General features: G+C 35.0%; 1 pseudogene; it reads left to right on the forward strand.

Annotated features, from left to right (window-relative positions):
• The first annotated feature begins 4362 nt into the window (after window positions 1-4362).
• The window catches only part of LOC111150984, a 33817-nt pseudogene continuing 14449 nt past the window's right edge, over window positions 4363-23730 (forward strand).

Raw genomic sequence — 23730 nt, forward strand, 5'->3', positions numbered from 1 at the left:
GGAGATATGCCAGCCCTCTTGTATAGGTTTATGTGGTGCATGATAGATATTTGTAAAATAGTATTTATTGTATGAGTCAACAAATGAATGACTGAATGACTGCAAATATTTAGACTCTTATGTAACTCTTTTTTATTCCTCACAACTTCCTGTCAAAGCAATAGGAACTGGTGGTTGTTCAGTTAACTGGGTAGGCATTCAGTAAATATTTATTAAATGAATAAACTAATACATAAATGCAATGAATGGTCATGGAGTTAAACTTGTTCTTTATTTTTCAGCTTCACTGAGATTTAACTGATGTACAAAATCATGTAAATTTAAGGTGTAAACATGTTGATTTGATGCGCACATATATATAAGTATATACTTATATGCATTTGATACATTTGCATATTGCAATATGATTACCAGCATAGCATTAGCTAACTCCTCGAGGCATCATGTTATATAATTATCATTTATATTTTTTGGCGAGAACATTTAAGATCTTCTTTCTTAGCAACTTTCAAGTGTATGAAACAGTACTGTTAACTACAATCAGGACAGTGTGCATTAGATCCATGGAACTTACTCACTTTCTAAGTTTGTACTCTTTAACTGACATCTCCCCATTTCTACCACCCCCAGGCTTTAGTAAACCATCATTCTTATCTGTTTCTATGAGTCTGGCTTTTGTAGGTTGCACATTTAAGTGATACACAGTGTTTGTCTCTCTCTGCCTGATATACTTCATTTAGCATAATGCCCTCGATGTCAATCCAAGTTTTGGCAAATGGCAGGATTTCCTTCTTAATACATCTATGTATATGTTTAACAGTGCACAAGCCTTCCCCTTTCTCTACATCCTTACCAACACTTTTTATCTTTTGTCTTTCTGGTGACAGCCATTCTAACAGGTGATATATCATTGTAGTTTTGACTTGCAGTTCCCTAATGATTAGTGATGTTGAGCATTTTTATCTGACCTATTGGTCACCTGTATGTCTTTTTTGGGAAAATGTCAATTCGGTCCCTCTGCTTATTTTAAATTCTGTGTGTGTGTGTTACTGGATTATGTGAATTCTCTATGTATTGTGGATATTAACTCCTCATCAGATACATGGTTCGCAAATATTTTCTCCCATTCTGTAGATTGCCTTTCATTTTGTTGATGGTTTCCTTTGCTGTACAGCAGCTTTGCAGTTTGATGTCTCCTTCCTGTTTATTTTTGCCTTTATTGCTTGTTGTGCTTTTGGTGTCACGTCCAAAGTATTGTTGCCAAGACCAATGTCAAGGAGCTGTTCTCCTATATTTAATTTCTGGAGTTTTATAATTTTGGTCTTCATTTGAGTCTTTAATTTATTTCAAGTTATTTTTTTGTAAGTGGTTTAAGATAGGGGTCCAGTTTCATTTTTATGCAAGTGGTTATCTAATTTTCTCAATGTTATTTATTGAAGAGATTATCCTTTCTCCATTGAGTATTCTTGGCTCCCTTGTCAAAAATTAGTTGACCATATATATGGGAGTTTATTTTTGGGCTCTTGATTCTGTTCTATTAGTCCATGTGTCTATTCTTATACTGGTACCATACTGTTTTGATTTCTACAGCTGTAATCAAGAATGTGTTGCCTTTAGTTTTGTCTTTTTCCTCAGGATTGGTTTAACTATTTAGGGTTTTCTGTTACTCCATACAGATTTGAGGATTTTTTTTCCCTTCCTGTGAAGAATGCCATTGGAATTTTGATAGGGATTACACTGTATCTATAAATAGTTTGGATCATATGGATACTTTAATAACATTAATTTTTCTGATCCATGAACATGAGATATATTTTCATTAGTCTCTTTTTCAGATTATTTTCATCAGAGTCTTGTAGTTTTTATTGCATATTTTTCAAAGATAAACCTGTCTTAAAGTCACTAAGGTGACTTAAAACTACTTGCTATTAATTGTAATAAAATGTCTTTTATTAAATTAAATTAATTAAAATTAAGACTTGCATCATGAATAAGATAAAAAAAACTCAAAATAGTTCAAAAAGATACATAAAGAAAAGCAAGTATCCTCCACACAATAGCTTAGACTTGTGCCTTATAGAAGATTTTCTAAAAGTTACTAGTTTTAGTTAACAAAAAAGATTAACTTTTTGTATACCCTTGCAGAAATCACACACATATATAGACAGAGATACATATATACATATGTATGCATGTGTGTGTGTTTATATATATATAGAGAGAGAGACAGACAGACAGACAGACAGAGATGCCCAAAGACTGAGATAGGAGCATACTGACACTTCTTTCCTTTTAAACTTAACATATCTTAGAAATTTTTCTTTATCAGCAAACATGAATCTATGTCATCTTGTTTAATAGTTTTACTACCATCCATTTAACTGTTTTCCCAAAATGATGGATAGTTTATTTTCTTTGCTATTCTGAATACCGTTGCAATGAATTCATTTGTCTATGCGCACACACGCACATATCCGTGTACTTGCACACGTGCACACGCGCACATGCATGCGTGCACACACACATAAACACACATTTATATGCCTGAGTGCATCTAATGAATTCCTAAAAGTAGAATTTCTAGGTTAAAAAAGATTTAGCCCCAGAAGGCAGGGAAACTGGCTTATTAAATTACTTTTCTGTTTTTTTTTAAAGATTTTATTTATTTATTTGACAGAGAGAGATCACAAGTAGATGGAGAGGCAGGCAGAGAGAGAGAGAGAGAGAGAGAGGGAAGCAGGCTCCCTGCTGAGAGAGCCCGACACGGGACTCGATCCCAGGACCCTGAGATCATGACCTGAGCTGAAGGCAGCGGCTTAACCCACTGAGCCACCCAGGTGCCCCTACTTTTCTGTTTTAATAATATTTGAGAATATCAGCTCTGCCCAGAAAGATAATCAGTAGATTTCTTTTCCTCTTAAAGTTAAAATTGGACATTGAAGACACTTGGCACCTAAGGTGGGATAGACAACTAGGCTCAGTCTGTACATGTGAACCTTCCGATTTTCAGCATAGGAAAGGCTTTACGGAAAATCTAACAGACTTCCTAGAATAAGAATGTTAGGGGACCATCTTACTTTCTTTGGAAAATTCATCTCAAACATGATAGAATTAATAAAAATGTGCTTCTTTCAGACTTGTTTCATGTGTGGATGGTTTTCTCTCAGTTTTTTTTTTCCAAAGAAAAAGTAATAATTGTTGACTTTCTTCAACTTTTCCTCTCTCCTTGAGTTAATTTTGTATTGCTTTAGCATAATAGGAAGCATGAGAAAATTTAAATGCATTTACCTATTCAACAGAGAAGAAATATTTGTACATGGAAACACTAATGTGTATTGACAAATACAACTAATCAGCAACTAATAGTATGATTTTCACTTTGACTGAATAAAAATAGTTTAAAATACATCAACAATTAGAGTTAAAATTGGTACAGAAACTAATCATTCTATAAATATAATAAGTTCTTGGGAGATACTCCCTTGGAAGAAATATTTGAAATTAATTTATTATTAGGAATACTTTTTAGAGTCATTAGCCTAGAGTTGTGTCCACAAACATAGCAGAAAAAAAATGCAGATCTATTCCATCCAAAACCATTAGTAGAAAAGATAATTTGTTATTTCCTTATATGTGTTGTTTTTAGTCGGGCTGCACATTAAAACTACCAAGAACATTTTAAAAAATGGGGAACATTTTAAAAAATTAGGGAGGGGAGTGGCAGGCATCCACATTTTTTTATTTTAAAGCTTTGCTGGTAATTCTAATATGCATTCAGGTTTAGAATTACTGGTTACAGAAAGATAAGAAGTAGGAGTTTAGAAGTAAATACTTCATGATAACTATCAGGACACCAAAGTGAGTGTGAGACAGACCACTTCTCTCACTACATGCAAATTTGCAAAGGAAATTACTCCAAGAGTTTAATAATTTTCTGGAAACTTCAACAAATTCAAGGATATATAGGTGGGAGACAGAGAAGATTAAAGGATAATATTAATGAGAGAGCTGATTCTATGCTGGAATCTTCATCTTCCTTCTGTGAAAGGGCCATGGTGGATGCTACCTTTTTCTTCAAACATAGAGAAAAGTGCATTAATGGATACACTGAGAGAGCCATGAATTGATTTCCTTCCACTGAGAGACACAAGACTGTTACCTGATCCACGAACAAGAAAACTTTATCAAGCATAGACTGGAGTCTGTTTTTTATCAGCCAATTGCTCTCTCAGTGGAATGAACAGTGCTATAGTATGGGAACCAGCCTGCCTCAGAGTCTGTCAGGGCAAGAAAGCCATTAATATTTTCTTTTATAGAATGGCAGTGACATGGGAGAGGGATCCTGAATGGTTCCCGACCAGCATGGCTGAGAGGAGAGATGAGCAAAACTTAGCAGAAAGAGATTGGAGGTGTATTCTCAGAAAGTGTGAGTTGCAGGTGATCACCTGGAATAAAGATATATCTTCTTGGGTGAGCAGAAGAGCAGAACCCTCAAACCCCACAAAAGCCACCTATGAGAGAGTCAGCCCAAATTATCTTCCAGGACTGAATTTTAACCAGCTACCAAATAGAAAGCATGAAGCCATCCAGGTCAGGTAAAAATGAGTCTATTCCTTGTCTTCATTTCCCTCTGTTATGGTAATACTGTATAAAGAAGAACTAGCAGATATGGAAGGGAGTGGGAGAGTTGTCCTATTGTAGGCTGCCATCTTTAAGCCTGTCCAAGCTGAAGTAGAAGAATATAATGTTAAGTGGACATTAGGGTTCAATTAGCACACTTTCCCTCTGATTCCTGAACTTGAAGAGCACAGCAGCAAGTAAAGATTGAGCTTTAGCCAATTGATATTGTAATTTATGATTTTAGTCTTGAGATGACTTGCTCTACTTTTTACCTATCATATGAGTTGTACAGTTGATCCCAAATGTCTTCTTTCTTCTTAATCTGTTGCTTCCCTACCAGAGTTTATCTGCATCTTGCTTACTTATACTTGACATCTTGTACTTGACATATAGTTTCATCTCAACTCTTTCTTGAAAACACTGATTTCTCATTTGCTTTCCACTCTGAGGAACAGTAATATTTCCCAATGACTCCCATGAATATCCAAGTTCTTACCCCCTGCCCTGCCAACACTCATCCACAATGAGGCATGTTTCATCATGGAATAAAACAGAACAATTAGCTATTTTACTTTCCAACTTGTTTTGTTAGCGTTTTGGAGATGTAGGCAAACAACAAAGGGCAACACAGTATATAGAGCTCATTAGCGAAGCATAACAGTGCCCACCAGAATGGAACCAAAGTAAACTGTGAGCTCATCCAAATTATAGAGTTATGAACTTAGTTCTATATACATTTAATGAATTGTGTGCTACACTAATGCATTGAAAACCAAAGGACCCAATAAGAGTGGAATAATTCTTACTTAAGTCACACACAGATTTGAGCACCGTCGTTTATACATTTACTTTGCTTTTACAATGATTCAAAAATCAGATTTCAGAATGATAGAAACACTCTTTGAAGGGCTTGAATTCCGACAAAGTGGGAACATCAGAAAACTATTACAAAGATGGTTTTTATATGTCTGAACAATGTAATTCTGTAGAATTAGAAATTACTTCTGTTTTGCTTGCTATGATCTTTCCTACTTTCACAAACTGCTTGGAGCTGGCTGCCAGTCTGGTACGAGACCTCTAGGGAAGGCTCAGCTGCAATAAATAAAGCAGCAATTTTGGTTCCTTTGTGCATTTCTCTTAATGTGTGCAAAGCTGATAGTAGAGAACATAGGTTATCACAGGCCACCATGCTAATGAGAAAATTAGTAAAGGTGACATTTAGTTAATTCATATAATCTTTCTTAAAAGTACACACAATTTTAATTAATGAGGTGTAGTTTGTTGCTGTTAATTGCCTTTCTATGAGTAAGATGATCCTTGTATTCCTGCCTATTTATTCATTTATTCAACAACCATTTATTGATTGTCTAGAAAGTGTCAGGCATTGTGCTTGGTACTAGAGATTTAAAGAAGGGTGAGATAAAATACTGTCCCTGCTCCACAATCTTAATGTATTTGCAGAGAAAAGTTTGTAAAACTTAACTTCAGTAGATAAGTGGTATGACAAGTGTGCATCAACTCCAGTGATGGAACTAAAAAAGATATATTTAATTTATTGGAACAATTTGGGAGGAAAATGTTTCAAAGAGGAGAAGATCCTTGCATGGGTTTCCTATGATACAGTAGGTATTCTAAGGTAAATATGATAATGGTGAAGAGATATTTTATACTATATGATGAGCATGTGCAAAATACATAGGCATGGAGGAACTTAACACCTTCAGGAAGTTTCAGTCATTTGATATGACAAGAGTGTGGTATAAAAATAAAGTAATAGGAGGTGCATTGATAAATGAAGACAAGTCCTTGATCACAAAATATCTTCTGTGTTACAGACTTTGTGTTCAGTCTGTAGGCAATGGAGAGTTACTGGAATGCATTTAGAAGGAGAATGACATTGTCAGATTTGTAGTTTTAGAGAAATCATTCTGGCATCCACATGGAGGATTGGTTAAAATCTCAAATTTGAATCTTCAAATCCTGTGATCAGTTGAACAACAGATTCAGAAGATCTGTTAAACTCCTACAACTGAATGCAAAATTTGTGTGCTTATGCACTACTTCTGGGGAGAACTTTTACAACATACATTTGACTTTCAATCACCAAAAGGGGATAATGGTGACAACCAGGAAGTAGGGTGACCATTTCATCCCAGTTTGCCTAGGACTTTCATGTTTTAGTACCAAGAGTATTGCATCCTGGGAAAACTTTCAAATTCCAAGGAAACTGGAACAGTCAGTCATCCTACTTGAAAGTTGTAAGACTGGGGCAACAGACCCTGTGAAAGGAAATTAAGAACTTCAGCTAAAGAAGAAGGAATGACCTTGAGGGGTAAATACATAGGACTGAATCGATAATGGAATTTAGGTGCAGTAAGGAAAAAATGAATTGAAGATAAAACCTATGTTTCTAGTTCTAGTTACTATATTTATGCAGTTGCCATGAAGGAAAGTATGTGTGCACAAGTAAGAATGACTTCCACTTTGAGCATGTTGATATATTAAGTATTTCTGAGATTCTGATGGAAATATCCAATGGGAATTGAACATATAGGTTTAAAGTTGTAAGGAATATGTCTAGAAGAATTTGGATAAAATTATTCAAAGATGATATGTACAATCAGAAGTAGTGCTGAAAAAGGGTATTCTGGGAAGTTTATACATTTGAGGATAACCATAGAAAGAAGACCCTAAAAAGAATATGGAAAAAGTCCGCTCAGAACTATAAGCAGATCACCAAGAGAAACTATACTCTCAGAATTCAAGAGAGGAAAGATTGCAATTATTATTTATATTTTTTAAAGTTTTGAATAATTTTCTGGAAGTATTAGCCAATGTAAACAGAAAAGAGAAAAGAAATAGAATATAAGAATTATAAGAGGAAGGAATGAAGTATCTCTTGAAACTTATATGATTATATACTTAGAAAATCATTTTGAAAATATAATTGCAAACATTAAAATAATTTGATAAGCTGGATAGATACTAAATATATACAAAAACCAAATAGTTTCTGTTTATACAAGCAATAAAATGTGGAAGATTTAATGGACAAAGATATTCATATGTAATAGCAATAAGAGTTAACATCAAATGCTATTATTGGATGAATATTGAATGTTATTATGTGCTAGGCACTTTTCAAATGCTTTCACAGGCTCAACTAATTTAATCCTTACAACAACTTCATTTTACAGATGAGAAAGTAGAGGCAAAGAGAGTTTAAGCAGCTTGCTTGTGTTTATACAGTTCATAAGTGGCAGACCTGGATTTTAAATGTAGGGAGTCTTAATCCATAGGCTATAGTTTTAACTGCTATGCTGTCATTATTCTCTTTAGGAAAAAATAGTAAGGTAGTACGCTAGAATATACTTCACAAGAAACACCCTCCGCATGAAGAAAATGTGAAAATGGTATCAATGGAGAAAGGAAGTCTTTGACAAATAGAAAAGGATGGGATAACAGCATAAAAATATAAATTCTCCTTAAATTAATTTGCAAATATAATTTGATCTCAATAAAAATAGTAAAAGATTTTTTTCTGTGAAACTAGTTTTAGTTTATGTGAAAATTTTTAATAGGAAAATTCAGGGAAAAACGTATTGTTGAGGTGATAGAGCATCAGATATTTTAAAAATATTAAAATTTTCAATAATTAAAATAAGACAGTGCTAGTACATAACAGAGAGATAAATGGAAGCCCAGAAATAAATTGAAAAAATAGGGATTCAGTATATAATAAAGGTGGTGTTGTATCATTTATGTCATATACATCAATGGAGAAGAAAATTATGATTCAATAAATGATTCTTGGATAATGGAGAAGCCATCTGGACAAAAATGGATTCATATCTCATCACTTAAAATAAATTTGAGAAAACTGAAGACTACACTGTAAAAACTATCAAGGCATAAAAGTAACAGAGAGAAGTTATTTTATAATCTCAGTGTATTAAAGACCTTTATGTGTGTGACACAAATATGAAGGCCATAAGAAATCACATTGATAAACTCAATTACATAAAATTAAGATATTAAATTCTGACCAAACCAGTATAAGAAAAAATCAGAACATAAGTGATAAAAGTGTGAAAATATAACCACATCAAAAATGTGCTATTTCCTTTTATTGAAAATAACCCTTTCAAATCAAAGTAATCATCTGTCCAAAAGAATGAGCAAATGACTAAACACAAGTTGCTTTTAAACAAATGAAAAATGTTCACTCTTATGCATAATACAAGAAGTATAGATTAAAACCACATAAAATTATCATTTCATTTATATCAATGATATCAATTATTTCACAGATTATGAAAGATTCAAAAGTTGGATAGCATACCATATAGATGAGGATGAGGCAAAGAGGCACTTTCATACATTGTTGGTAGGACTACAAACTGGTATAGCCTCTGTGCAGGGCAATTTGTCAATATTGATCAAATTTAGAACTTAGAAATAATTATATCACTTGTTCAAAAAAATAAATTAAAAAAAATTGTAAACAGAAAAAAAAATTGTAAACAGTTAATGGTAGGTCATTTGGCTCATTCCTTCCACTGAGAACAACAAATGGGATTGAAGAACATCTTAGAATTCAAGAGGCCAAATAGGGAAAGGTTAGCAAAACCGAAGACAAAACAGAGAAGTAAGTGAGTACTTAAATTGTTTTCTTCTGAGAGCATTCACTGATTCTCACAATTTGAATTTGAATTAAGATAGGCTTGCAAAAAAAAAAAAAAAAAAAGCTTGCAGGTGAGAAGGGCATAAATAAGAGCAGAAGACCTCCCCTGCCCCCAAAAGAACTAAAGGGCTATCACCTTAAAGTGAGCAGAGGGTTGACTGAATATTCTCATAGGGAATACTAGACCATTTAATATCCTTTTGACCTTGGTTTAAGGTGATCCCAAAATATTAAAGATCTAGCAACCTGACAGAATAATCTGAAATCATATCTAGATAAGTTCACTTATTGCAGACTTCAATAATTATCTCTATAAATTATTACTTCACCTAAAACACCTAGCACACTGCAGAGATGACCAGGAGTATTAGGAAATTATAGTCAGTGAGTGTACAAAGATTATTTATTAAGATTCAGATATTGAAATTACCAGATACACACAAAACATCAATATGTATACATATATATATATAATATCTACATATGTAATTTAATATATGCATCTATATCTATATCTGTATTTGTATCTCTATTTACTTATCTTTCTACAGAAAGAGACAATACATAGTACATGCTCATTTGGTGAAATGCAATACCTCTGTCATCATTATGATGTTTGCCTTAGAATACTTACTTTATCTCAGGAAACTCATTCAAGAATCTTCTTTCCAAAACATTTCCATCCCAAGGGTGGGTAAGGGAGGTCTTGTCTTATAGGTATTAAGATTTATGAAGCTATAGTGATTGAGGTAGTATAGTATTAGTACAGGAATATATAAAGAGTTGAATGACATAAGATGGAAAACTAGGAAGCTGACTCACACATATACAGGCCCCTAAAGAGGACAAAGGTGGCATTGCAGAGGAATCAGAGAGATGACAGTCCTTTAAAGAAATGGTATATTAAAAGGCAACCTACGGAATGGGAGAAGATATTTGCAAATGACATTTCAGATAAAGGGTTAGTATCCAAAATCTATAAAGAACTTACCAAAGTCAAACCCCCCAAAACAAAAAAATCCAGTCAAGGGGCACCTGGATGGCTCAGTGGGTTAAACCTCTGCCTTTGGCTCAGGTCATGATCTCAGGGTCCTGGGATGGAGCCCCGCATTGGGCTCTCTGCTCAGTAGGGAGCCTGCTTCCTCCTCTCTCTCTCTCTCTCTCTCTCTCTGCGTGCCTCTCCACCTACTTGAGATTGAAATAAATAATATCTTTAAAAAAGAAAAAAAAAATCCAGTCAAGAAATGGGCAGAAGACATGAGCAAACATTTCTCCAAAGAAGACATAATGACTGACAGACACATGAAAAAATGCTCAACATTCCTCATCATCACAGAAATACAAATCAAAACCTCAATGAAAAACCACCTCACAGGGGTCAGAATGGCTAAAATTAACAACTCAGCAAACCACAGATGTTGGTGGAGATGCCAAGAAAGAGGAACCCTCCTACCCTGATGCAAAGTGGTGCAGCCACTCTGGGAAACAGTATGAAGGTTCCACAAAAAATTAAAAACAGAACTACCCCAGCAATTATACTACTAGGTATTTATCCAAAGGATACAAAAATAATGATTCAAAGGAGGCATGTATACCCAATGTTTATAACAGCAATGTCCACAGTAATATGGAAAAAGCCAGATTCCATTGACTGATGAATGGATAAAGAAGATACGTGTGTGTGTGTGTGTGTGTGTGTGTGTATGTATGCATGTATGTATATAATTATAATGGAATATTACTGAGCCATCAAAAAGAATGAAATCTTGCCATTTGCAGTGATGTGGATGGAACTAGAGGGTATTATGCTAAGTGAAGTAAGTTAGTGAAAGAAAGACAAATACCACTTGATTTCACTCATATGTGGAGTTTAAAAAACAAAACTGACGAACATTGGGAAAGAGAAGGAAAAATAAAGTAGATAAAACCAGAGAGGGAGGCAAACCATGAGACTTCTAACTACAGGGAACAAACTGAGGGTTGCTGGATGAGAAGTGGGTGGGGGGATGGTGTAACGGGGGGATGGGCATTAAGGAGGGCACTTGATGTAATGAGAAATGGGTGTTGTATGCAACTAATGAATCACTAAATTCTACTCCTGAAACTAAGCAAACAAAAAACTCCCCAAATAAAACAAAACAAAAAAGAAATGATATAAATAAAACCAGGTATTTGTGTTAGTGACAAACTGCTACAAAAACATTAATACTTTCATGAAAAATTTATTTATCAAAGGATACAACGAAGAAAGTGAAATGGCAGGTCACAGAAAATAATACATGAAATACATATAGCTGACCAAGGGGTCATATCTGTAGATATATACAAAGAAGTGTAAATACAAAAAAGTGTAACAAACTTATAAGCAAAAGAGGAAAAACAAAGAGCAAGCCTATACAACACAGGGAAAGAGCTTAAGCACACTGTCCAAAAGAAAGTCGATCTGAATTTGACTGGCTGAACAATAATAAAGAAAATTTGACAATATCAAATGGTAAGAATGTGGAACAAGCAGTAAATTCACTGCTGAGAACAACACAAATTGGCCAAATCCCTTGGGAGATCATCTGTCTTTTTTTTGTAAAGTTGGAGATTTATAGATCTCATGCCTTAACAATTTTACTCATAGATTTAGACCCCATAGAAAAGTGTGCTTTAAAGGTATAGGGTGCCACAGAACAGGAACAAAACCAAAAAGGATGAAGTAGTTCTTTACCAAAAAATGATAAACTTTTAAACATAAGTTTTATTGAACAAAAGAGGTCAGATACCCCAATATATGCAACATATGATTCCATTTATATAAAGAACAACATTAAACTATCTTGTTTATGGAAAAACACATAGTCAGCAATAATGTAAAGACAAGCAAGAATTGATTACTGTAGAAGCCAAGGTGATGGTTCTCCCTGGATAACTTGTGAGTAGGTTGTGGCTGAGTGCTTCTGGGCAACTGACAGTATCTTACTTCTTTACCTGGATGTTAGTTACACAGTAACCTTATAACATTCCATTAAATTGTACATTTATATTTTTGTTCACTTTGCTGTATTTATGTTGTATTTCATAATTTTAAAAAATTTAAAAAATAAAAAAAAGGATGGTTTAAAAAAAAGTCATAATGACTGCCAGTAACCACAAAAGGGACTTCTTTTTTTTTTTAAGATTTATTTATTTATTTTAGACAGAGAGAGAGAGAGAGAGAGAGAGAGAGAGCAAGAGAGAGAGCAAATGAGCACGAGTGGGGGTGGGGCAGAGGGAGAAGGAGAGACAGAATCCTCAAGCAGGCTCCCCACTGAGTGAAGAGCCTGACCTGGGGCTTAACCTAATGACCTATGAGTTCATGACCTCAGCTGAAATCATGAGTCAGATGCGTAATGTACTGAGTCACCCATATGTCCCACACAAAAGGGACTTCTTGGTGCTGGAGGAGATACATTTATGAAAATTCATTGAGCTGTACCTGACTTTTGTACTTTCCATATGTGTACTTAAATAAAATGTATTTTTATTAAATTAATAAAATGGAAGGAAGTTAAACAGGAAGCCATGTAGATTGTTCTTTTTATAAGCTAAAGTTTGAATGGAAGTGAAGCTCAAGATAGTATCCAGAGGGCAGGAACTTATATTTTATAGAAGAGATCTGAACATACTTAAGTGTGATATGGACAGAATAAGTAGAGGAGAGGTCTTGAAACAGTGGAGAAGATAACCAGTGGCAGGCCTCAGTTTTAAAAGTACGGGGAGGGAAGGAGATAGAAAGGCAAGGTTTGAACAAGGGCAGGAGTATATTTTTCTTTGGAACTTGGGAAAAGGAAATCAGAAAGGGAAACCTTGGCAGGAACAGGAGAAAAGATGGCTGTAGGTAATGAGCCATGGCTTTAGATGTTTAAGCTCAAGACTACAGATGAACATACTATCACTTACAGAGGGAGGAGATACAGGAACTCCTCTCTCCAAGAGAACCTTGAGGGATTATAAATGTGACAAGGAAGAGATGGAAGAGGGGAATAACTACGGAACTATTCACGGATTGTTGAGTAGTCCTAATGGACAAGCAGCACTGAGAATTCATATATTTGGTGACATCTCCAGAGTTAAGCAGTTATCCTCAGCAATTTAGGGGTGGGGAATGAAATGGAGAATGATGAAATTAAATCAAGATTGAGAATCTTCAGGTAAATTTTGGCTGAAGTATATGGAAAAGTAGGTTGCAGTAACTATGGAGAGTATGGTTAGATGATGCATATGAGGCTTGGGATTCACAGAGAAGGAAGCAATCACAAAATAAGATGATTCAGGGAAGCAATTAGAAGGGTTGTTAGGGGGGTTCCTGGGTGGCTCAGTGGGTTAAAGCCTCTGCCTTCCACTCAGGTCATGATCCCAGGGTCCTGGGATCGAGCCCCGCATCGGGCTCTCTGCTCAGCAGGGAGCATGCTTCCTCTTCTCTCTCTGTCTGCCTCTCTGCCTGCTTGTGATCTCTGTCTGTCAAATAAATAAATAAACAAATCTTAAAAAAAAAAAAAAGGAAGAAGAAGGGTTACTAGACTGTAGGTCTGGGAAAGGTGGAAAAAAAGGCAAGTGGGAAAGAGGCAAGTAAGAGAATTGCATTGCTATAGTACCCCCAGCCAACTAACTCTCCCCAAAAGTTTGATTAAAGATAGAAAATTTTCAGTTTTACAATGGAATCTTCCAACTTTTCTCTCTAATACAAAATAGAATTCAATAGAAGAAATATATTGTTGAATAATAATTTTACATAGCTTCTCTTAAGCACAGGTCTTGAGACTCCACCTTATAAGTAGGAATCCAAATTAAATATTATGGGGGAGGAGCCAAATCTACAAAAAGAAAATCAAATCATATGTCAAAGCTCCAATATATATTTACTTTTAGATCATTCTCTGTGTTGGCCTGGAGTCATGGCTTGCCTTGGCACTAGAATGGCTATTTCTTGAAGGTGTCAGTATGGCTGGAAGATTAGAATCATGCCAGAAGTCTTTCCTAAATTGCTCATGGTTAGGGAAAAGAAAGAAAAGAGAAGAAAGAGAGCAAAGCTGTTCTGATGGAGGCTGAAACTATTGCTGTTTGTTGTCTGTGATTCCCTTCTTCGGAAAGGCAGTTGCCTGAAGATTTGGTTAAAAGTCTCTCTTTTCTCCCTCATCCCCATCCCCATCCCTGATTGCTGCTGTCATTTCCCAACCATCAGTAGTTACACTGCACTGATGCCAAGCTGAACAGAAAGGGTGCTGCTACAAGTAAGGTAAGAAGAAGAATCAATCCACTGACAAGAAGGTAATCGTTGAGCAAGACTTCAGTGTTAGGTATAATGGAAGATATGGGAAATGCATAAGAGAAGGTTATCTTTAAGGACCTTACATAATAGAAGAATAGAGCAAAACATGAACATTTCACAAATCCAGGCATGTATGGTAAGTGCCAGTGCAGGAGAGGATGGAGATTTCAAGGTAGCCTGGCATGGTCAGCATAGACTGCATGTGGAAAAAAAAGATGTGACCTCAGAGATGAGGTTTTGTGCAGAATTTCAAAATGTGGATACAGTGAAATATCAAGAGTCATGCTCGTATTATCTCCTATTTTCCTCAAAATAGCCAGTGCTGTCACTTGCAAACATATCTGCATTCAATCAACTCATAATTATTTGTGCCAGGGAAAGGAATAACTCAAAAACAATTTGCTTTGGAATTGGAATAAAATGTGCTATATTCCTTGAAGTCCGTTTGTCCTCCTTATTTTGGATTGTTAAGGCTAATGTAAAATACACTTGCATTTTCTGAGCACACATGCAAGAGCACAAAGATATATGGCTCAGCACTGGATGGTGTTGGGGGAAAGCCATTCTAGGATAAAAAAATGACAAATGCTTCTGAATTGATTTCATGTTGTCATGGCTAAACACAAACAGCCTCAGAACATCTGGGATTTCCTCATTTTAATTCCAAGTTGTCATATTTTCACACATTCTTTCTTTCTTGGACTGAGATTTTTTTTTTCTAGTGTAACTTGTGTCCACTTGCAAAATTGCTAAGAATTCCCATCAAATGGGGACCTTACATTTTCCCATGTGAACTGTCTCTTATAACGGCAAAGCTTATGAGGAGGGAAGAAAAGAAAGACCGGAGGAGAGAGAAGAGAATCTCTGAATTGAAAAAACATCAACAACAAACTAAATTATTAAAGGATATTTCCTAAAATCTTTAATTTCAAAGGGATCTGTAATTTGAAAGTGAAGCCAACATTAGGACTGCAGCTTCCAGGAGACCTTGGAACCTCTCTAAAATTTCAATTTGCTCCACCCAACTTCTGCACTTCTTTCTCTCTTCTCTGCTTTAGTTTTCCCCTTAGCACTTTTCATTAGCTAAATACAATACACTTTATTTATTTGATCTTGTTTATACTGTCTCCATCACCAGAATGTAAGCTCCATGGTGGTAGAGATTCTCTCTATATCCCTACTCCTCAAGCACTGTGCTGAACATACAAGTACTTTACAGATATTTGCTGTTGAATGAATTTTAAATCTTCATGCTAATGTGTTTTAAGTATTTTTCCATAATCTCATAATAATTGTTATATCCAATTTACCTTAAATGGATCTTATATTTCTACTATGAATAGAAAATTAGATTCGAAATAAATTATTACAGTGTCTATAAAATCAGATTAAACATAGAGAATATAAATTCAAATGCTTTGTTTAAAAAAATACACATAATTTTCACCCATGAATATATTCAATAGGGTAACTTGATAACTGAAATAACTGTGCTTGGTCTAGTTATATTAGGAGTAAAATTAAAGTGGATCAATCAATACTTATAAGCAACATACTATTCAAAAGAACTGATGATGACTTACAAACTATTTTTGCATTATGATGATGATTACCAAGAATAAATTTAGCATAATAACAACACTAAGTAGTATTTTCTACTGTTTTGCAATGGTTATTATCAAGCAGTATTTATGAATAGAGTCACGATCCTTTATAAATAATCTATTTAATTATTAAAAAAGACAGCTCTGAAAAGCAATTTAATAGGGTGATAGACAGTCAAGATAGGTGTGTCAGATGCATATAAAAGGAGGTAATAGTTGCATTTCTGTATCCAGCATTGGTCATAAAAATGCCTAAAACTTTTTTTTTTTAAGAAATTTTTCTTTTAAGTGGATCATTGAAAAACTGGAGCCTATTGAATAAAATAACCAGGGTGGTGAAATGCCTAGAAATTATTTTTAACAAGAAACACTTAAATAAGCTTTACTGATTAAAAAAAGAAGAAGAAGAAGAAGAAGTAGTCCAATGATCTAGAGATGTTTATCAGAGGAGAAAAAAATATTTAGGTGAGAGAGTGTCAACATTTTTAAAAATTTTCAAATAGCTGAGTAGCTACCAATAGAGCTAGAATTTGATTTTTTGAGTTACTTTAGTGGGTCTAAAAAGAACATTAAGATTTTGAAATTACAGAGAACTAGACTTATATTTGCTGTAATGAAGAACTTATTAACAATTTGAACATTTCAAGAATATAATGAATTGCATTATGAAGTAATAACCTTTGCAACTCTACATTGTAGAGTGGAGAAAACAAACTCCATATTGTGCATATCCAGAGGGCAATGACTGTGTTTTATGTTTCTTTACCTTTAATAGATGTAGCATGTTTATGCTTAGAAGAAGACCTATAAAGAGCTCAAGAGCCTTTGGTTGCATGGATGAATGGTTGCTCTTTGGACCTCCATGAATATTTCCATGTTTCGGACCAGGCTATCTGAGACACAATATAAGTAAACTTAGTTAAAGGATGACTGAATAGAAAACATGTGAGAGATGGAAGTGATAGTATATAGTGAATAAGTTTCAGGACGTATCCACCCCAGCACCATTTGCTTACCTCCTAGGGTAGTGAAAACCCAGGCAATTTCTCCTCTTCTCCCCAGGGAAGATTTGTTTACATTCCAGAGTGAAAACCTTCTTTCTGGAAGAGAGGATGGACTCATGTGTCAGCCACCCTATATAAGCTTTGAATTTCATAGTTTCAGGGTTCCTCTCCTATGGTAGAACCCTGGTAAATGTTCAAGTGAACATCTGTCCTCATTGTGCTGTCCAGTGGGGTGGGAAAACTGATGCTAAAATTTCTTTCTCTCTATCAACTTAACAGATGAATGGAAGAAAGGAAGGAAGGAAAGAAGAAAGGAAGATTGGGCATCAGGAACTCTGTCAGGAACTCTTTATATTCCTGCATTGGATAGAAATTTCACAGATAATGATGAAGACCTATTCAATTTTTAGATACATGTTGTTATATATATAATATTTTATACATTTATTGTCTATTTAATATCCTTATTAAATAGATATATATTTTATATGTATTTATATTATATACATACTTTTGTCAGATCACCATTGGTAATTTTAAGTGATGTTTTCAGTCCCATGACAACAAACAAAATTCAATTCTTGAAAAAAAATGAAGACAAATGATTCTGCAAGATTTTTAATTCAAAGTATCTCCTAGAAAGTATGCAAATTTCTTAATATAAAGAGAAATGTTTATCTCTGATAAATCATTAGTGAACAATTTTTCAATAAATGGCATGGTGGTTTGAAGTAAATGACTTAAGATAATAACAAAGAACCCCTTTTCTGAGGTAATACAGATGGATTCTAGTAAGGATGATCTCTTAAAATAACTGAAATGGAAAGAAAAATCATTTGGCCTAAATTTTCCTCAGGACATGCTCAAAATATACTGAATTCTCCTCTGAACAGGAAAAAAAATTAACAAAATCTGTTAAACCATAGGTTCTAGAAACTTTTACTTGTTATCTTGCTGGCATTTGAGTCTTGAGAAGAGCTTTAGTCAAATGAACAGCTCTTTAAGGTAACCATAGGCATTTAAATTTTTTTTCCTCAAGTTCATTAGAGTATAAAGTGATTCATGAAGAACTTCAAAAAGGATTGATTAATGCATGTCTAGTTTCTGCAGTTAAAACATTTGAAAACTCTTTACTCCCCTCAAGTTTTATGGTGATTCACCTAAAAAAATCTCTCTCACTGGCAGAGACACATGTTAGCTACATTTATACACTAAGAGACACACCACAGAGACCAAAATATTATGTTACTAAGTTAATGATATGCATATCTCATAGAATTTGCTGTAATCGATATCTGTGACCAAGCTGGCAACAGATCAAACAGTGCCCTATATCAAATCCCTGGGAGGTGCCCCTCCTCTGAGTTCTTCAACCACTGACCATTACAGAGCTTATTCTATAGTTCACCTTCAGACAATAAGTCACTGTCAGTGTGTGGTTTTATTTCAGCAGCTGCATATATAATTTAAAGTTTCTATCTTGTTGCTCAAAGTCAATTATACTATTTATATTATATGCTAACCAAAGCACTATGTTATACACATGGTATACAATTAGCTATAGAGATATTCTTTTAACATTAAGTTATCCAGTGACCTAAGCAAGCATTTGTGTACCCAAACTTTGGGAGATGAAGACAGCGTAAAAGGCTGTACAACATAGTAAATATGATATTCTATACATGTCCTTCATGCTCCTGAACTGTTCCACAAAAGGCTCACTGGTATTTTATCTGATCTTCAGAACTACAAGATGACCCATGCTCTGAGTTTTAAAAGGCCATCAAGTGAAAGGAGCTTCGGCTTACTCTGAATGACTCCGGAAGGTCAAAATAAACAAACAGATAAAATCCAGAGGGAGTCACATTTTACCCCAAAATAAAGGAGCCTTTTCTGCATTACATCTCTTTGTGTACATTGGTTTGCTTTATAGTGTGTCTCTTGTCAATGGAAATGTCTAACACAGCAGCAGAAAGAAGTCAAGCATCCATGAGTAGCTGGATGAGATGACCTTTCAAATTAATCCAAATGTTAGAATCCTGGGCCTAGTTCTCCTTTAGTTAAAATGGGTAGTAGCCTGCTGTCCTTCAGATCCTAAAGGAGGAATATATCACCCCTTCTGTTCCCTTCTTTAATCTGGACACATGCCCAGTTAAGATGAAGAACAGTTTAGCCATGAACTTCAGCTGCTGCGTGGCTAATGGAAAAGGAGCCCAGGAATGCACACTCTCTCTGTGTCTACTCAATGCCAACAGGCTCGCCTGATTTGAACAAAAATCCAGTCAAGCTGCCTGTTTGGCAACATGCAAGCAACACATCTGGGTGCCTTATAAGATTTCTGACTGAAGTAAGGGGCTGTTTTCAAACTATATAGGCAGGACATTAAATGCTCTCTTCCCCACTGGGCTGAACCATAAGTAAGTGAAAGCTGATCATGAAATCCATGGTATCTTGAGGCATAAGGATCTTAGAAAAGATCTTAACCTACATTCTCCAAATGGAAACACTACCCCCTGAAGGCTCCATGGGGAAAAATGGTATGATACCAAAGAAATTGCATATTTAGGTCTTTCTAGAAGATTCACAATGCGTGTTATTATAATTAAATAATCTGAGAAGTCTTGTTGCAAAGAAACTTTGGTAAACATAGATCTGACCAGCACAGTTTTTTTTTTTCTTTGTATGGTGCTCATTAACATTCCATAGAAAACACACTAGGAAATAATGGTATTTTTAGTACCTAACTCTCATTTTTTACATATGAAGAAACATAGGTCCAGGGAGATAAAGTGACTTGTTCCAGGCTGAATATACTGACAGAATTATGACTAAAACTTGGGTTTCCTTGTTCCTAATCCAATATTCTTTTCCCTGGTGGACTGTCATGATCATATTCTTGACTTTTATATTTCATTTTGTCATGCCTAGATCAGGTGTTCATCCTTAGATGGATCATCTCTGGCTACAGGGTAGAGCCTAGGAAAAGCTTTAGGATAAGCACTTGCTTAGCCAATCTATAGGAGCCAAGAATTAGGGTTATGTTTAAAAACAAACAAGCATATATCAGATTATGGAGAGATGTTAGAACCCAATCTGGGATTTCCCACAACTAAAATGTTTTCCACTATCCATTCCCCTCTATGGCTGAATTTAACATGAGCATCTCCTCTTTTTCATATTCAATTCCTAATGAGCCCATGTTTAACATGATTTACCTGTTTCATATAGAATCCCAAATCTACTCAACCCAACTAAAAATGAGATACCTCAAGACTGCTTTCTGTTAATTACAGAGTGATATGATCATTTTAAGTTCAGCAATTCAGGATTCCTTCTCTAGGTGACTCAGACCCAGACATGGCTTTTGAAGAGCACAAAATATATGGACTTTGCATCCTTCTCCAGATTAGTCCAATATATAGTGTGTGTGGGGGGGGGGGCGTGGTGGGGAGAAGGATAGCAGCAGTGAATGTTCCCATTTTAAAAAATTAGAAATGGGAACACACCAGATCTTGGACACTTACAGATGGCAATAGCAAAATGAATATTGGATAAGTGACTAACATCTTTGAAAATTGACAAATCCTAAAATTGGTTAATATAGACCCCAAAATAGCTTCCCAAGAAGATTTCCCTTGCATTTTTCAGGGCAAGCCATAAAAGAGGCATTGTAATACTCTCTCAGGTTGTCCTAACTTAGCTGTTCAATTTTCCCAGTGGTAGTTTTGGTGACTATAAATTACTTATGAAGCTGGAAAAAACAGTCATTTTTTTTTTTCAGTCTTGACAAGCTTTGTGATCATTTACTACCCTAAGAATTTAAGCAACAGTTGCTTACTATCATTGTTGTAGACACTCTTAGCTAACGAGCAACATAGGAAATCTTACAGTCTAATCTAGGCTGAGCTACAAACCCAAGTGACTATGTCCAAAATCCTAATTTCTGCTTCAAGTTATCAGCTTTGGAGCACAAATAAAGCATGATAGACTGTTTCAGGGCAGCTAAAATTTTTCCTTATAAATTAATTTGTTCTAGATCAGTACTGTCCAGCACAAGTTTCTACACTGAAAGAAATGTTCTTATTTTGTGCTGTCCCACATGGCAGGTACTACAGACACTTGACAAGTAATTAGTACCAGCAAGGAACTAAATTCTTAATTTTATTTAATTTTAACTAATTTAAATCTACATAGCTATATATCAAGGTTAATTTCCAACCAGAACTATATACTATAGCAATTAGCAAGATGAGCTTTGTGAGGTATGAGGAAAGAGAGAATATGAAGTTGGTGTTCTCTGATTCAACTCCTCCTTTTCTGTATATTCCCATTTCAAACCACAATCCTATGTTATCCTTACCATCAGAAGCAAGATCCCTTAGAAAACACTATACTAATATTGCAGCTCAGAAAGACCAAAGATTGTCTGTTCTTAAGCAGTTTCAGAGCTTCCTTGTAACAAAGTTATACACTTACCTCTTGTTTCTGGTTCTATTTCTTAGCAAAGTAACTGGACAGGAACTTCTTGCTCTTTTGAAATGTATCAATGGAGGCCATCAGAAATATTCAGTAATGTATGCTAATCTAACAGTTTACCACAAAATTCTTACACTTTCATCCTCCAAGAGCATAGTATATCTGATTCCAAGAGAAAGATCAAGTTATTGCTTCCAAAGATTTACAGCTTTTCATTCTGGAATAGGAAAATGCTCTGTATCCAGTCTCATGAGTCAGTTACATATTTTCTCTGAGTTTGTTTTCTCATACACTTGCCAGTTTGAGTACTAGTACTCTTTTGGTTGCAAGTGACAGAAATCCATTAATGCCAGAAAAAGGGGGGACGGGAGAGAGAAGTTCAGACTGTATGGACATAGGAAGGTCTCATAGAAGACAAGACAAAAGTAGTCAACTGCATTTATAAACAAGAGCTGTGTTAATGCATGACATCTTCTAAGCCCCAACTTGCCCATAAAGGTATAAATTGCTATTTTCTTTTCTTTTCTTTCTCTCTTTCTCTCTCTCTTTCTTTCTTTCTTTCTTTCTTTCTTTTTCTTTCTTTTGCAGGTTAATCTTCAGGAAGATTCCTGAACTCTTTATTTTGTTTTTATTATACACTGTTTGTATTTTAGGTTCTCTTAGTAGCTTCCAAGCAAGATTTTAAAATGTAGTGATACTCCATACTCTAGTCTACCATGGCGTCTCGAGAAGTGAATGTCCCTCTGTCACAGTTTGTTCTCACTTTAAATTCACCCTTTGCATAACACTTAGGATCCTGTACTGTGGCTTACTCCATGAAATTACTTCTAGCTTCACTTTATAAGAAAAGGATTTTTTCCTTACATTTGTACTTCATCTTTCCTTTTTACTTTTCATTTGTTTCCCATTTGTATTAGTATTCCCTTCACATGCACAAAACTAAAAGGACTGAAATAGCAAACAACATGTCAACAGCACTCCCGACACATTGAACAGTTGGCAGAGCCTGGAAAGTGAGGAAAAGGAGCGTGCACACCAAGGGTGAACGGGCTGTCATTTTTCTGCTACTGAGAACTGTCTGACAAAAGACCCACAGCAGATGTACCAAAACACTTCAATAAAATTTCATACTATCTGAGGACACAGTATGGTAATTAGAACAAAAAAGCCAAAAACTCTGTTCCTGGAGAACGGTTTGCCTTCTGAAGAACTTGGTCAAGGATGGTAAATGGATAGGAAACCAAGTTACATGAAGAATGAGTAAAGATACAGGAAAACTTTTGCCTAGCATCAGAAAATTACAAAATCAAAGGTAAAAGGAAACCTGAAAGTCATTTCTTCCAATTTACTATAAAACATGTAAATTTTCTACCAACTGCTTGTCCATCCTATGTTAAAAATATCTCTAATGAGGACAAGCTCCCTCTCATGGCAAAGCAGCATATTTAACAGAAATATTTTAAAATAAGTTTTTACTGAAGTATCACACATGTAGAAATTTTCACAAATCATAAATGTATAGCTTGATAAATGTCCAGAATGTGAACTCACCCCCTCACACTTCTTGTTTGTTTGTTCTTGAGGGCCATCTGTCTATATGATTTATTTTTTTAAAAAATTTATTAAGGTATAATGGACATATAACATGTTAGTTCCAGATGTACAACAGAATGACTCAATATTTGTATATATTGTGAAATGATCACCACCAAATGATAAGTGTGGTTAACGTACACCACTTCACATAGTTACAATTTTTTTTCTTGTGATGAAAACATTTAAGATCCACTCTCTTAACTACTTTTAAATATACAATATGGTATTATAACTGTAGTCACCCTGCTGTACATCACATCCCCAAACATTTATTTTATAACTGGAAGTTTGTACCTTTTGACCTGTGTTATCCACTTTGCCCACCCCCCCCACCTCTGGGAAACTTTAATCTGCACTCTGTATTCATGAGTTTTGTTTTTGTTTTTGTTTTTGTTTTTGTTTTTAAGATGCCACATATAAGTGAAATCATATGGTATTTGTCTTTCTCTG

This window comes from Enhydra lutris, unplaced genomic scaffold, assembly GCF_002288905.1.
Source record: "Enhydra lutris kenyoni isolate GAN:26980312 unplaced genomic scaffold, ASM228890v2 scaffoldscaffold25, whole genome shotgun sequence".
Taxonomy (NCBI): Eukaryota; Metazoa; Chordata; class Mammalia; order Carnivora; family Mustelidae; genus Enhydra; species Enhydra lutris.